This window comes from Echinops telfairi, unplaced genomic scaffold, assembly GCF_000313985.2.
Source record: "Echinops telfairi isolate 266 unplaced genomic scaffold, ASM31398v2 ScPeMD7_7427;HRSCAF=8465, whole genome shotgun sequence".
Lineage (NCBI taxonomy): Eukaryota > Metazoa > Chordata > Mammalia > Afrosoricida > Tenrecidae > Echinops > Echinops telfairi.
The window spans coordinates 17,515,194-17,528,951 of record NW_022111327.1 but is presented as its reverse complement, the minus strand read 5'-3'; positions in this window follow the sequence as shown (position 1 = coordinate 17,528,951).

Here is a 13,758-nt window from a genome sequence, read left to right as displayed (position 1 = left end):
AGCATTCCCTAGTCCTAAAAGTACCACCCTTACTTTTCTATATCTTGAAGATGTCTTGTTCAGCAGATTTACACAATGCAACACAGCTTTTGATCTCTTGACTGCTGCTTCCATGAGTATTGATTGTGGAATTAAGACAAAATTCTCGACAACTTCAACCTCTTCTTCATTTATCATGGTGTTTTGGTCCAATTTTGAGGATTTTGGTATTCTTTGCATTGAGTCATATCCATACTGAAGGCTGCAATCCTTGATTTTCATCAAGTGCTTCAAATCCTCCTCACTTTCAGCAAGCAAGGTTGTGTCATCTGCATATTGCAGGCTGTCCATAAGCCTTCTTCCAATCCTGATGCCACATTATTCTCCAAATAATCCAGTCTCGGATTATTTTCTCAGCATACAGATTAAATAAGTATGGTGAGAGGATTCATCCTTGACACACAACTTTCCTGATTTTAAACCATGTAATATGTTTGCTCAATTGCCTCTTGATCCATGTATAAGCTCTACATGTGTACAATTAAGTGTTCTGGAATTCCCATTCATCCGTATTTTGCTATGGTCCACATAGTTGAATACCTTGGCATAATCAATAAAACACAAGTAAATGTCTTTCTGGCAAACATTTTTCTGATATACAACCATATATCTGTCCTAAATATTACATGTATTTTTATATTTAATTATTCATACTCAAAAAAATCTTGGCATGGGATTTCTTTGGTTTATCCCGTACTAGAATTCAAAGAATAAAAAACTAATTTTGACATGAGGGCATATTTTATAGTTATTACATCATAAATTAACCCTGGTGGCTCTGTGGCTTAGGATTGGACTGCTAACCACAAGGTTGGCAGTTCGTTCCCATGAGCCACGTCTTGGGAGGAAGATAAGGGTGTCTGCTCCTATAAAGATTTGCAGTCAGAGACCCTAAGGAAACAGTGCTTGTTCCTGTGCCATTCTCACCTTTCATTACATTTTGATGCTTCCTGTTTCATCCCATTTGGTTTGGACCCATAGAAACCTTCAGTACTGCAACCCAAGGCTTGAATTTCTTCTCCAGCTATTCCAGCGTGAGATGTGCTGAATGTTTTCTTCCTTTGGGGCGATCTTGACTCCAGGCCTTTGCATATTTCATTATGATAATTTTTCATCTCCAGCTTCCCTTTGAATGTTTCTGTCCAGTTCTATTCCTTAATAATTTCTTCCATTTGCTTTAGATATTTTTCTTTCTTTTTTAAAAAAGAGTTTTCTCTTATATTTTATTTCGTTCTTTTAAGAAATACTTTTATTGGAGGTTCTTACATCTCTTATCACAATCCATACATTCATCCAGTGTGTCAAACACATTTGCACATATGCTGCCATCATCATTTTCAAAGCATTCTTTCCCACTTGAGCCCCTGATATCTGTTCCCCATTTCTTCTCCCTCCCTCCCTCACAAACCCTTGATAATTTATAGATTATTATTTTTATATTACATCATCCTACATCGCCCTTCACCCACTTTTCCCTTCTTCGTCCCTCTGGGAGGGGGGTTATAGGTTGATCCTTGTGATTAATCCCCCCTTTCTCCCCCCACCCTCTCTTAATCCTCCTAGTATCTCTACTCTCCTTGTTGGCCCTGAGGGGTTTATCTATCCTGGATTCCCTGTGTTGCGGGTTCTTATCTGTAGCAGTGTGCATGTTCTGGTCTAATTGGATTTGTAAGGCAGAATTGAGGTCATGATAGTGGGGGAAGGAAGCACCTAAGAACTAGAGGAAAGTTGTGTGTTTCATCGGTGCTATACTGCATGCTGAGTGGATAATCTCTTCCCGGGAACCCCTCTGTGAGGGGATGTCCAATTGTCTACAGATGGGTATTGGGTCTCCACTCCATGCCCACCCACCCCCATTAACATTGGTATGATTTTGTTCTGGGTCTTAGATGCCTGGTATCTGATCCCATTGACACCTCATGATCACACAGGCTGGTGTGCTTCTTCCATGTAGGCTTTGTTCCTTATCAGCTAGATGGTTGCTTATTTATCTTCAAACTTTTAAGACCCCAGGCACTATATGTTTTGATAGCCAAGCACCATCAGCGTTCTTCACCACATTTGTTTATGCACCCATTTTGTGTTCAGCGACCGTATCAGGAAGGTGAGCTTCCTGATTGCCGGATTGTTAGAACAAAAAGTGTTCTTTTGTTGAGAGAGTACTTGAGTAGAGGCCCAATGTCCATGTGCAACCATAATTCTTAACATATAGATATGAGTACATAGTTCTATTTCCCTCTCGTTATATATATATGCTTACAAATGTACATGCCTATATTTAGGACTCTATAAATGTCCTTTGCCTCCTGGTTATTTCTTCTATTCCTTTTACTTTCTTCTTGTCCCACCATCATGTTCGGCCTTCATTTGGGTTTAGTAAATCCTCGCTGCTACTTTGCCCTTGATTGAGCCCCACTAGGCATCCTACTACGCCCTTCCTTCCATTGATTTTAGTTCACTTGTTGTTCCTTTGTCCTTGGATTGGTTGCTCCCACCCTCACCTTCCTTTCTACCACCACTCCTTCTCCCGTATCCTCACCCCCCACCCTGGGAACCATTGGTCCCGTTCTTTTCATCTCTGAATTATTTATCCTGCCTATCTCATCTAGGTAGACATGCAGACACATTAATCAGTAAAAAAACAGGCAAATCCAAATAAAACAACAAAGGAAGTCAAAACCAGCAAAACTATAACAACAGCAAAAAACAAACACAAAATAACAATAACAAAAAGAAAGTCACTGAAAAAAAATGGAAAAGTGCATAAATAGTTCAAGGTCTGTTTGTTGGCCTGTTTTCCAGAAAAATCTAATGGGGTGCCACACTCTGTGTCCAAAGTCTATTTTTGGTATTTTCCAGGTATTTCATCACTCTGCTCTCCCTGCTGCTCTGTTGCATGCCATCATTGCTTCAGCCCAGCGTGATGGGGCCAGACTGTGCACTTTTTCCCGAACTCTTTTTCCAGTGCTATCCCCCACAGCACCATGGCTCAGTGAGGGATGCCGTATCCCATGGTGGGGCCAGCCTTACTATCCTCCTCATGCATTGTCTGCTCTGAGCAGGAACATTGTCCTTGGGGTTTGGTGGGCCAGGATGTCCTCCCCTCCCTCTCCATCCCTTTTCAATTCTCCCGTGTGCTCTAATCAGTATGGTGAAGTATGGGTGACAGTTTTCATGTCGGGTACTCATATGTGGGCATATCTGCATGTGGGCAGACCCGCCTGGAGATGGATGGAGGAGCGGTGTTTCAGTTCCTAAGACCATCAGAAATATGTGTTTTCCAATGGTCTTCGGCCACCCCTGTGAAAGGGTCGTTCAACACCCAAAGGGATCACGACCCACAGGTTGAGAACCGCTGTACTACACCATCCCAACTCACTAATGACAAGTATATCAATCTTTATGAATTCTATTTAATTTTTGATAACTTTGAATTTTTCCAGGTTGATATTTTGTAAGTCAATATTCTGATTATTAATTGAGGTTTCTTTCTTATTTCGAGTTATGACCTGGCTGAAAATGAAGATGTTGAAAGCTTTCCTTCATTATGGTCTACTGTCCTTTGAAGAGGCAACTCAGGTCTTCCTTAGCTGTATTTCGTATGCCTTCCAACCTGAGGGGCTTTCTTCTGACACTGCACCTGATAACATTCACCTGCTTTCCCTAAGTTTTCAGTTACTATTCCTTCAGAATTGGACAACCTATTCCTTTATTTAAATCTGTTATTAGCCAGGAAGCTTGCTGAAAACTCTTCTTCTTGGGTGAGTCTGCTGGTATTCGAAATTCAAATGCCATAGCTTTCAGCAGCACAGCAATTCACAAACCACCAACTAGCTATACATTTTTGCTGTTATTTGGTTGAGTGTATTTGTGTGTCTGGGTAGACCTACTTTCTTTTTCCGTATATCTTTCTCTGCTGAGTATATTTTTAATGGTTTCTTTTTATCATTTCCTTCATTGCATTTGCTTTAGTGGTATCTTCCTCATTTTAATTTTGATGAGAAAGTTTATTATATTCTCAGAGGTTACCCTGCAATTTATTACTTTTCCCATGTGTAAACTGGTTCATTCTATTTTGATATTACCTTGATTTCCTCTTCATGTGCATTTTCGTTAACCTCACTTACAAACTGATGTCTCCGGTGTTCAGTCTTGTGGGTTTATTTTACTTTTTGTATACTTTTGTATTTGGTTGGTTTTGGGGTGATATCATGTGTGCAAATCTCATGTTGTTGGCTATAGTTATTTTTTTCTCTGTCCCAACAAACCTCTTTTTGCATTTCTTATACAGTTGATCTAGTTTTCACAAATTCATTTAATTTCTGTTTGCTGGAAATGACCTAATTTTTCTATGTACAATTTTGCTGCATTGCTTGGCAATTTATTTTGTTTCAAGATTTTGTATATGTTGTTCCTTCACCATCTTACCTGCATGATTTCTGTAAAATTAAAAAAAATTGGGACTTGTCTCATTGGTTCTTCTACCCTGTTTCGGCGAAAGTAAGGCATCCCCGGAAAATAAGACCTACTTACAGTTTTGCCTCTAGCTGAAATATAAGGCATCTCCCTGAAAATAAGGCCCCCAGGAGTTACCGTAACTCTGGACTCTGGACCAGAATGGTAGGTGCCACCGTGCAGCTCACTGTTGGCCACAGCGCAGCTGGAGCAGACAGGAAGTGCAAGGTCTCTTTTAATAAGACAATAAACAATAAATGTTTACCATATTCTTCTTCATGAAAAATAAGACATCCCCTGAAAATAAGACCTAGTGCATCTTTGAGAGCCAAAATTAATATAAGACACTGCCTTATTTTCGGGGGAAAAGGGTATGTACGTACCTGTTGATTCTCTGAGTTGCTTTCAGGATTTTTTTGTCTTCGTTTTTGGAAAGCTTGTTCGGCTGTATCTTGGTGATTTTCTTTTGGGGTTTATCCTGTTTAGGTTTTGTTGAGCACATCTATCCTCTCATCTTTTGTGATATTTCACCAAATCTTCAAATTTTTTCTGAGTTTTTTGTTGTTTCTTTCTGTTCTGAAATTCCAATCACATGTAAGTTTTACATTTTTTTCACCTGAGAGTGTCACACATAATTCTTAGCCGTACTTTTCTTCTTTTTGTTCTTTTCTCATTGTTACTTTAACAGATTCGTCTTGTGAGATTTTCTTCAATTACACCAATTCTGTCTCCCAATTATTCAATTTTGCTCCTTTAACCTTCTAATATAGTCTCTATTTCTGAAATATTAATATCAGTCTTCTGGATTCCTAACTGCTATTTCTGTAGGAGTTCTAACTTTGCATTGATTTTGTCAATTCGTTCTTGTATTGCTTTTCTGACCATTTCTAGAATTTTATCTACATGTTCTTAGATCTTCTTTTCAAGTTTTTCAAAGTACTGAAATAGAATTCTTTGAATTTCTTATCAGTTAGTTCCAGTAACATGTTTTCCTTCAATGATTTTCTGGCTTTGTATTTTGGTCGCTCTTTTGATCCACCATATTTTTGTGTGTAAGCTGAGATTTTCTGTTTTCGCAGGAGATTTTATGGTGTTTTGCATTTGTATTTAGATACTGCTTATATGTTGTGATATTTCATCTGGTCTTTTTGGGGGGGGGTTTATTTTGATTTGATATACCTGGGTGTGTAGGATGGGCATGATATTCTGCTCACTAGTTCGACAGCACTTGGGGCACCTACTATGCATCTTCTGAGCCCCGTCTTTAAAAACACCCATTTCTATGTATTCTACAGGTATAGCCACCATGCTTTCACAAAACATGCAGAAGATAGGTCAAGTGGAGAATGTTGTAGAAGCTGGACAGAATGGTGAGGCGATCCCCTCTCATTGTTTTTCTGAGTGATAGATGGAGAAATTTGGAATGATTAATTATAGAAGAAAACACTGATTTATAGCCTGTGAGATGCAAATGACATTAGATTTATTCTACATAATTGCAAAGGGCATAGGAGCCCTGGTGGCCTTGTTTGCATCAGTATTTGACTGCTTACTGAAAGGTTGGTGGTTCAAACCTACAAGCCAATCCTCAGGAGAAAGCTGAGGCTATTTGCTTCCATAATGAGTTCCAATCTTTGTGCAGCAAACAGCGTGTTTGTGTGTGTGTGCATATCCGGCCTTTTCTGGGTTCCCTGCAGCAAGGCAATGGTCAGGCTTGCTTCAACACTGCATCCTTCTTTACCCTGTTCTAACACCGATCCTTCAATCCTTTCTCCTATGGCATGCTGCTTCTATGCTAGATTCCCTAATTCATTGCAATGGCCACACAGAATGCATAGATAATACTCACAGTAATGGTTTATGAGGGGAGTTACTAGGTTATCACAAAGTAGGATTAGTAACTGATAAAGAAATGGCTGTAGGTTTATGGCAAGTGTAAGGGACCTTTTTTTTTTTCTCTCTTCCATGGACCTTTTGGATAATTATAACATCATTTGTGGGCCATACAAAGCTATCAACTTAAAAAATAACCTGCTATATTTGGCCAAACATTTAATTAACTCACCCTAATGTGATGGCTAGAACTGCTTCTCTTTGGGGTGGGGTATGTTGTTAGCTTATATTGATGATTTCCCAGGCCTTATACAGCCCACAGGCTGGGCATTCCCGATCCCTGGTATACAGAAACACCTCTTCTCAGCCAGTAGCTAAGTCTTTCTCCAGTCATCAGCCTTGCATCCCTTGGCTTCCACTTCTGTGGGCCAGGAAACCAGCATGCTGTTCTACCTCACAGTCTCATAGTCTTGGTGCTGTTTCTGTATTCATCTCATGCTTTCTTTGTCTAGGCCTCTGGTCTTGGCCTGGATCCTTTTCTCTAATCTCTATCTCATGCCTTGTTCTCTTGTGCCTCAGCCTTCAGCTAGAGATTTTGAATATGTTTTTCCAATGGTGCTGGGACAGAAGAATGGCATTGATGGATGTCTTTTATCCAACCATACCTCCAAGGAAACAAAGAGTGTGACTTAGTTTACACCCTCTGCTAAAATCAGTACTTAATCTCCCCTTTAGCCCATCCAATAGTATAGTAAGGAAGTTCCTCCAGAGTGTAATTATAGTCACAAACATGGAGTCCAGAATTATAATATGTCGCATAAGAATTATGGCTAGAAAGATCACGTTAATTGACTACATCTCATTAGTAAACCCTGTAGAGGAGCGGTTTTCAACCTGTGGGTTACGACCCCTTTGGTGTTCGAACAACCCTTTCACAGGGGTTGCCCGATTCATGACAGTAGCAAAATGACAGTTATGAAGTATCAAGGAAAATAATTGTATGGTTGGGGGGGTCACCACTACGTGAGGAACTATATGAAAGGGTCGCGGCATGAGGAAGATTGGGAACCGCTGCACGGTGTCCCTATGAGTTGAAATTGACTCGATGGTCGTGTGTAAAGTAGAGGGAGAATAGGGAAATAACGTAGAGAGGAACAAAGTAGATTTTAGAGAAAGATATATTCTGGACAAATAGAAAACAACTTCTAGCATAATGCAGGCTTACACAATACTGCTTGTGGGAAAGTCTCAGAATAATATTATTAAATGCTTAAAATAAAATATATAAGATTTCCCAAGGAATGATTATATTTAATTATGGTTACTAAAATCTATATTATTTTATCTGAGGCTATCTACAACAATTTTAATGGGATTTGAAATGCCTGTGTGTTTTATTGATTCTACTCCGAGGGTTTGTTTTCTATATTCATAATAGAAGAAATGGTAAATTTCAATCAAATGTTGGAGAAAATAAAAATATACATACATTTTGTCATTCAAATTCATGAAACCGATAAGGGATCTGTGGATTACATGTTTATATCTCCCAAGGTAGTGGTAGATAACAGTGGAATGTATTATCATATAAAGTTTTGAATTCTCAATCACAGATATAATGTTTAAAGCAAAAACAAGATGTTTAAATAGAATTCCTGCTTGGGCCGAGTTTGCGTAAGATAAACTCTCAGTCAGCTTTTGTGTTAAGCCGAGTTGACTAGGGAAACAATTCCAATGACACTTATATATGTCTAAGAAAGAGCTTTGTATCAAGAAGTAGTTGTATATCAAGAAAGCTTCTCAGCCCAGTCCTGATCAAGTCCATATTAGTTCATAGGTCCCTCTTTCAACTAGTGCAGCTACATGCCATGATGCAGGAAGATCACAGGCCGGTGAGTGCAGAGTGGTGTGGAGCAGTGAAAACATGACAGGTCTAGGGTAACTCTGGGGGACCACATAGTCCCAGCAGGCAGGTAGGCAAGGTGGCAGAGAGGAAGAAGGAGGTTTACATGGTTGTCCTTATGAGAAGACCACAGCCCTAAGATCGTGACCTGATTGGCAAGTTGGTTTCCACCTCTATACTTTAATACATCTTCAAGTTGATAATAAAATTATCCAACTACCACAGGTGCTAATTCCAACAATCTATTTCAAAACACTAATGAATTTTTAGTTTTTATAGCCGGAATTTTCCATTTTTTAAAGTAGCAGAAAATTAGACAGTCTCAAAAGAAAATGTTGCGTGATTTTTTAACATACGAGTATCAAACAGCAAAAATAAGATCAAGGTTGAAATAGGACTAGAAGACTCAGATCTCTGTATGTTCATCCTTTCCACTCAATTATTTCCTCCCTCCAAACCTTTATGAAACTCCGTTTTCAAGTGAGATCTTTTCTGTAGAACCTTAGGTCTCTGTGGAACACAGACACAGGGTCAAGTACATGTTCCTTAGATTTGAACTCAAGACCATCTAAAAGCCCTACCTCTAAGTTGCTCCTCCACAGAGTATTCATTGTTTCCCAACATCCTACAAACATTGCTGACACTACACCTTTGTTCGCACTGCTCCCATGTGTGGCATGCTCTACACACCCTCCTCCTCTTTTCATTTCCCTGAACTCTACAGGTCAAATTTCACTTCCTCCTAGAAGATTTCCCTGATCAATCATCCATGATGATTGTTCATACCTTCTGATACTTTAAAGCACGTCTCTTTTTCTATGGCTCTGAGTTTGTTTTTGTGTCCATTCACTGTCCCCACCCAGAAAGAAAATAGCCAGGATTTCTAGAGGGCTTTGACTCTCTGAGGACTGATAAAATATTCAGTTTATAGAACATTCTGAATTAGTGCTTGTATATGAAATGTCTTTTTTCACGTTTATCCCATTCTTTTAAATAAATTATAAGCTTTAGGTGGACAAGAACTTTCTATATATATTTGACTTAATCATTCTATTGGGGGGCTCTTGCAAATCTTATGACAATTCATCATTCAATTGTATTAAGCACATTTGGGCATATGTTACCATCAACATTTTCAAAACATTTTCTTTCTACTTGAAAGAACTTTCTTAAACTATTCATCTGCTACAGTATTCCAGAATGTAGCAATCCATAATTCACAAAAGACTTGAATTGGTCATGATAACATTTGGGCAGGAGAGATGTGAAACATGTGATATAAGGAAAATTTTAAAGGGAATGAAAACATGATTTGATGTTGAGAGAGCTCTATTTGTTGTTGAGAAAGAAGAGATATGCTAAGGATGAATTGTATAGGGATATGTGTAGGGCTATTTTGAGAGAGAAACAGCAGATTGAGAGATGGATTTGGTTAGGCAAATATTAAGATTTCTAGTAAGAAGAGTGAGTCACAAAGAGGGGATCAATAAAGACCAAAGGAAAACTTGCTCTGAGATAAAACCTCTGGTATCATATCTTTCTCTTGCAGACCATTCATCAGAACCCCAACAGTTATGCAGTCCAAGCACAGAGAAACTCAAATTTGAGGTTTGGACTGGGTTAAGATGTTGGGTCTTTGACTTGATATTCAAGGAAATATTTGAATTTCCAAATCAACATGATAAAAAGCGTGGCCAGAAGAGTTATCTCTAAGCAACTGGCAATGTGTCTGCTTTTTGTGTGCCACATACTCAGAAATCCAATACAATAATCAGAACAATGGCAGTGACAAATCAATGTAAAGGAAGAAGAGGAAGGGCCATTTGTTTACGGCTTCCTATGTATAAATTCAAGGTTCAAGTTGCAATGTCAAAAGATTCTATGGCAAAATATTGAATAATTCAAAAAGAATTAAAAGAAGATGGAAAGAATGCACAGAGTAACTGTACCAAAAAGAATTAGTCGACAGTCCACCATTTCAGGAGGTAGCATGTGAATAAGAACCAATGGGCCTTAAGCTGCAATGAAAACATTAGCCAGAAACAAGGCTCCGGGAATTGATGGAATAACAACTGAAATGTTTCAACTTGCTGATAAAGCACTAGTAGCACTCATGTGTGCCAAGAAATTTGGAAGACAGCGGCTTGGCCAACTGACAGAAAGAGGTACATATTTACACCCATTCCAAAGAAAGGTGACTCAGTAGAGTGCTCAAACTATAGAACAATATCACTGATATCACATACAAGGAAAATTGTACTGAATCCCATCCAATAATGTTTGCAGCAGTATATTGCAGGGAGCTGCTAGAGGTTCAGGCCAGATTCAGGATAGGACGTGGAACAAGGGATATCAATGCTGACATCAGATAGATTTTGGGTGAAAGCAGAGAATACCAGAAAAAAATGTTTACTTGTACTTTATTGACTGTAGGTCATAACAAACTGTGGATAACCTTGAGAAGAATGGGAATTCCAGAACACTTCATTGTGCTCATGAGGAAATTGCACATAGATAACACGGGTTAAAATTAGGAAAGGTGTGTGTCAGGGTTGTATCCTCTTACTAGACTTATTCAATTTGTGCACTGAGAAAATAATCATGGAATCTGGATCATATGAAGAAGAATGTGGCACCAACAGTGGAGGAAGACTTATTAACAATGTTGATATCAGATGACACAATTTTGCTTGCTGAAAGTGAAGAGGACACGAAGTACTTGCTTATGAAGATCAAGGATTGCAGCCGTCAGTATGTATTACAGCTCAATGTAAAGCAGACCAAAATCCTCACAACTGGACCAACAGGTAACAGCATCATAAATAGGGAAAATATTGAAGTTTTGAGGATTTTGTCTTACTTGGATCCACAATCGATGCTCACGGAAGAAGCTGTCAAGGGACCAAAAGATGAATTGCATTGGGTAAATCTGCTGCAGAACTCTTCAGAGTATTGAAAAGCAAGGAGGTTAAATTGAGGACTAAGGTGCACCTAATCCAAGCCATGGTCTTTTCAATTGCCTCATACATTGGGCCTTGAAATTTCTTCGGAAGACCGAAGAAAAAATGATGCATTTGAATTGTGGTGCTGAAGAATACTGAAAGAATCATGGACTGCTCAAAGGACAAACCAATCTGTCTTGGAAGAAACAGGACCAGAGTACTCCTCAGAGGCAAGGATAACAAAAATTTTGCCTTACGTACTTTAGACCTGTTGTTTGGAGAGACAAGTCTCTGGAGAAGGGCATTATACTTGGTGAAGTGGAGGATCAGGAAAAAAGAGGAAGGTCCTAAAGGAGATGGATTGTTGCAGTGGCTACAACAATGGGCTTACTTATAGGCACAATTGTGAGGATAGCACAGGACTGGGCATATTTCATTCTGTTGTGCATAAGGTCGCTATGGGGGCGGAACCAACATGATGGCACCTAACAACAACATGTGCAGTTCATTATGATAAGTTATTTAGATGGGGGAGGGCATTTCAGGAAAAGAGTATTCAATATGGATAAAGTGCTTCCAAGTCAGCTTCCACAACCCTAGGGCACGAAGCTGTTCTTTGACTCCTACTGCTGACCTCTCTGAATGGAATTACAGTATGAAGTTCTGGATAGAGTGGAAAAAATATGGAGCAAAACTAAAAATAATAAAAAAAATCTGGCTTATGGTTGGTAGTGACGGGTGGAGCTCTTGAGACTATGGCTCTTATTCACTCTTTAGTCTAGAACTGAATTCACCCTCCTATCTCAACTTTCCATCAAACAGTAGGCAAGGGTGCACAGTAACATCAGGGAGGCATTGCATGTATTAGAACAATCAACTATATGAGATGAAAAGGGCAGCATTAACCCAGAGATAAGGCTTGTGTTGTGGTGGTTACACATTGGGCTGCGATCCTCATGGTTAGCAGTTCGAAACCACCTGTGAAGAAAGACTTCACTCTGTGAAGAAAGACTGGACTTTCTATTCTCGGAAACAGTTAGTCCCAGAAACGCATATTGGGTCATTATGCGTCAGCATTGACTCATGGCAGTGAGTGAATGTTAAGAAGGCAGGTATGGGCAAGAAAAAGGATGAATGAGAATGGGAAATGCATGAAGAATGTGGGAAGCATATTGCTCCATTGTGTGGACTACAATCAATGTCATGAAACAAAATTTATATGATTTGTTAGATGAAAAACTAATTTTTATGTAAAAATTTAGACAAAAAGAAAAAGAAAAGGAAGGGTGTGTTAGTCTGGGTAGATTAGAGAAACAAATCCATAGACATTCATATGTGTACAAGAAGGAGATTTATATACAAGAGCAGTTATATTGAGAAAACCTTCCAGCCCAGTTCAGATCAAGTCCCTAAATCTGATATTAGCCCATATGTGCGCTATCAATCTATAAAGTCCTCTTCAGACTCACAAAACACATACAATGACGCCAAATGCAGGATGACCACAGGCCTGTGGGTAGAAATTCTTTGGATCCAGTGACATTGTAAGCATCTCAGCGCTGGCAGGGGTCTCCACATGGCTTCTCCAGTTCCCAGGGTGCGGGGTCTACCAGCGTAATGCTGTTTGTCTTGTCAGTATAAGGTCTCTCAGGGAGTGAGCAGAGAGAGAGAAGTGTCTCCCACCTCAAAGGAGGAAAAATAGGAGTTCCCAGATTTCTCAGAAGGTCATTCCCACACAGAGGGAATGCTTGACAAGCCAGTCTCCACCCTTTCACTAGTAATCCTCTCAAATTGACACCAGCTTATGTAACTAACACAGGAAAGGTAAGAACTAAATTTATATCAATATCTCACAAATGCCAAGTACAAATGGGCTTCGAAAAATCCAGGGAAAAATTCCATTATTTTTTAAATTCAATTTTCCATGAACTTTTTGAAGCCACCTTATAATTCTCTAGCTGCTGGCAACTGTACTATGTACTTAAGAAATATTTTTGCATTTCTTAAGCATAACACTTTGAGATTGATATTATTATCTCCATCTTACAGGTGAGAAAGCTGATGAAAAAAGCACTTTCAAGTAGTGAAAAATGAATCATGCAAGCTCTACTCTTTACAACCCTGAGATAAGTCAGAGACCTTAATTGAACTATTTTTTAAATCATTTTATTGGCGGCTCAAACAACTCATAACAATCCATACATCCATCCATAGTGTCGAGCACATTTGTACATTTGTTTCCATCATCATTCTCAAAACATTTTCTTTGTACCTGAGCCCCTGTTATCATTTTTCCTCCTCCTCCGCCACCCTTCCTCCCTCACAAACCCTTGATAATTTAGAAATTATTTTTCATGTGTTACACTGTCTGATGTCTTCCTTCTCCCACTTTTCTGTTGTACGTTCCCCAGGGAGGGGGTTATATGTAAATCATTGTGATCGGTTCCCCCTTTCTACCCCACCTTCCCCTTATCCTCCTGGTATCACTACTCTCATTATTGGTCCTGAGAGGTTTATCTGCCCTGGATTCCCTGTGTTTCCAGTTCTTATCTGTACCACTGTACATCCTCTGGTCTAGCCAGATAT